Source organism: Schistocerca cancellata, chromosome 11 (genome assembly GCF_023864275.1).
Source record: "Schistocerca cancellata isolate TAMUIC-IGC-003103 chromosome 11, iqSchCanc2.1, whole genome shotgun sequence".
NCBI classification, from domain to species: Eukaryota; Metazoa; Arthropoda; class Insecta; order Orthoptera; family Acrididae; genus Schistocerca; species Schistocerca cancellata.
In genome coordinates this window covers 1,083,898-1,087,608 of record NC_064636.1, presented here as the reverse complement: position 1 = coordinate 1,087,608, position 3,711 = coordinate 1,083,898, and the positions used below count along the sequence as shown (strand labels likewise).

The 3,711-nt window shown below is 41.5% G+C and overlaps 1 non-coding gene across 1 annotated transcript; it reads left to right on the top strand.

Annotated features, from left to right (window-relative positions):
- The first annotated feature begins 2,403 nt into the window (after positions 1-2,403).
- On the top strand, positions 2,404-2,477 carry Trnat-ugu (transfer RNA threonine (anticodon UGU)). Its single transcript has one exon. It is a non-coding gene; the product is annotated as a tRNA-Thr (tRNA).
- The last annotated feature ends 1,234 nt before the right edge of the window (positions 2,478-3,711 follow it).

The window sequence follows — 3,711 nt, the reverse complement described above, 5'->3', positions numbered from 1 at the left end:
ACTTTGGTCAAAGAGAAAACGGAACTAACTCTGTGTTCATTTTCCGCCGTCACCACCAAATGTAGTGTGTTCCTAATTTTCAGTATCTGCATTTTGAGTAGCTACGACGTCCTCTATTGTAACGAAACTGTACTTGTTTTGGGCTACGTCTCGAAAAAGAACATTAACGAGTCGGGCTGAAAGACGAAGAGCTAGAGACACACAATTTTTGTTAGATGTCAGTAACGATAATTCTATTGTGGTTCTAAAAGATACAATTAAATGTGCATGGAACATAATTACAAATAATTTTGAGAACTGTAATTGCGCTTTGATGAATTTACAACGCAGATATTGTAATGCAAATCATTTCGCGTCTGAGATGACCTTATACGATACAATGGCATTCACATTGTGTTGTCATAATGGTAAAATTAATTTGTCAACGTAGTGTATCAAAGACTCCCTTTAAATGCTTGAATAATTAAAGAGAAATTAAAGAACTGTTTCATAGACACACGTAGCTGCAACGTAGCATTTGCCAGGGATCAGTTCTGCGGCTAAAATTTCACTTTAAGATACATGACATTATCCATCGCATATGAGATTCCTTGACGCAATTGGTCGGATTTTGACCACAGGCGATACTAGTTCTATTAATATGCTTAGGTCTGCTGATAAGATAGCATAAAATCCCACACAGCAGGTGAAGAATGACTTTATTGGTTGTTGCAAAGTATGATTGGTTGATTTGGGAAGAGAGGACCAAACAGCGAGGTCACCGGATCAAATGCAAAGTATGCATGACGCGTTTTGGAGTTACTTCCATCTTCAGAAATCTAAGTCCAAAGGAGGCACAAGGACAAGAGCGTTACTGTTCGTGTACATAACAGAAAGTCCAAAGCGGACTCACATGCTGTACAGAGAGGTCTCGATAACGTGCAGACGTCACGGTACACCTGACAGGTCTTTATGGTGAATTGTCTTCAAAGAAGAACGGATGGAGAATAAAGATGCTTGTGAATCCACCTCACACCATCACATAGGGTCAGTGCAACGGCTCTTCATGCACAACACGCGATTTAACAGTACCCCAAATTCGGCAGGTCTGTCTATTCACTGCACCCTGTAGTGTAAAATCAGCCTCTTCACTGTACAGAATATTACCCAGCTAAAAGTCACCAACTTCGATCCGCGCCAGAAACCGAAGAGCGAATTCATAATGTTGCTGCACATAGTGAGGTTTCAGTTGCTGCACTGTCTGGATGTTGTACGGGTATCAGAGTAAAGTAAATCGCAGAATATTTAACTTCTGAGGTCATCAGTCCCCTAGAACTTAGAACTACTTAAACCTAACTAACCTAAGGACACCACACACATCCATACCTGAGGCAGCATTCGAACCTGCGACCGTAGCGGACACACGGTTCCAGACTGAAGCGCCTAGAACCGCACGGTCACACCGGCCGGCTAGGTACTGATGACCTTAGCAGTTTGGTCCCACAGGAGCTTACCACAGACGGACGGTTGCCATGGGACACTCTTGAGTCGGAAACGCTTGCTCAGGAAGAAGGCCTACCCTACGCTTGTCTGTCCGCTTTTAGAATATTGTTGCGCCGTGTGGGATCCTTACCAGATAGGACTGTCGGAGTTCAAAGAAGGGCAGCACGTTATATCGCGAAATATGGGAGAGAGTGTCACTGAAATGATAGAGGATTTGGGATGGGTATCATTAAAACAAAGGCGTTTTTCGTTGCGACGAAATTCCAATCACCAACTTTCTCCTCCGAATGCGATAATATTTTGTTGACAACGACCTACATAGGAACAAACGATCACCTCGATAAAATAATGGAAATCAGAGCTCGTACGGAAAGATATAGGTGTTCGTTCTTTCCGCGCGCTATACGAGATTGGAGTAATAGAGAATTGTGAAGGTATATGAAGATAGTAACTGTTCTCGAAAGAACAGGTACGACTGATGACCGTGCAGCTTCTCTAGAATAAATGATAATTAATTGAAACGCTCAGCTGCCGACAGGTGTTGATGTACCTCGGGGTACACATTTTCAGCTGTCCCCATCGAGGTATATCAACACCTGTCGGCAGCTGAGGGTTTCAATTAATTATCATTTATTCTAGAGAAGCTGCACGGTAATCAGTGGTATCTGTTCCTTCGAGAACAGTTACTATCTTCATATATGTAGTTAAAGGCTACCCAGCCATTAACCTTCGTCTGTGCGAATGTCCAAAGATTGCCCGAACTCTTATACGGGAATCGTCACCTTAGTGTGACCGAGTAATGAGTGGATGGGCAAATACCTATTACGTACATTACGTATGTTGATTGTGGACAGTTGGGAATGTGGGTCTCACGGGAAGCGTGCAAGGGTTAAGTCCTTCCAGTCGCGCTATTCATCTGTGTCCTCGGTGGCTCAGATGGATAGAGCGTCTGCCATGTAAGCAGGAGATCCCGGGTTCGAGTCCCGGTCGGGGCATATATTTTCACCTGTCCCCATCGAGGTTGTATCAACAACACCTATCGGCATCTGAGGGTTTCAATTAATTATCAATTCGGAAGGTAATTCGATGAACCTTCTGCCAGGCACTTAAATGTGATTTGAAGAGTATCCATGTCGCACGTGCTCAAAACGATTCATACTACAGAATGCATGCAAACATACTCGCCGTAAATACTGACGAATAACGAGTGCTGCATATCCAAGTTACACAGATCGGCCTTTCCTGCCAATAAGAACAGGGAATTGCTATGTAGGAACAATTCGAGCTAGAGGTAGGGCTCATAAGCACTCCTTGAATTGCAGACTAAACGTAAATGACGAAAATGCATTTTTGGTAAGAATTGGTCAAAACATAATCCTTTGCGCTCCGTATTAAATTAGCCGTTTTGAATATTGAAAATCTGACTTCAGCTTCCTGTTCAGCAACATTAAAAATATATATGTAACACTCAGTTCATGCAAATCGAAGTAATAATATAACTAAAAGTTTTCGCTAAACTTTGAACACTTTTTTTTTTCGAGATACGTTTATTTCTCAGAACGGCATGCAGCATAAACTAAAAGTGATTCAACCTCTTAACTTCTACCTCGGACCCCGAAAAGTAAACATTTTTCTTAGGAGCTTATAGCTATAATGTGACATTTGTTAATATTAACTAATTTTTGTGTGGGCATAAGGAGTGAAACAAACCCCCAAAAATCGAAGTCAAAGTTCGAATTAGCACTGTATCTTTAAATTTAAGGTTGTTTCATTGCGGTTCGGTATGCGCTTGCATAAATTTTATGTAATATCGACTGATGTTATCCATTTTTAATTTCAGAGAAATAATGTAGTATCAACTGATGTTATCCATTTTTGATTTCAGGTAACATCTGAGGGGCCACACTGCACGCACTCTGCGTACTTCAGACTCGCAGGCCCTTGATCAAATTATAATTACGGGCGCCATTTTTTTTACTGAAAATCTAAAATAAAGCTCATAGTATGATCACTTGTAATTCCCAAACAGATCCTTCGAATGTATTTTCATTGTCTCAAAAAGATTTCCAAATGTACCATTTTTTGTTCATTTGAATGAGAACCTGGCCTTAATGGCGGAATATAGTGACGAGATTTTTTTCGGAGACGTTGTACGTTCGCGAGAAGTATTTCGTTCCACGCGTGTCGATGGACATTCCACAGATATTACTGTGTGTGTGTGCTACTCAG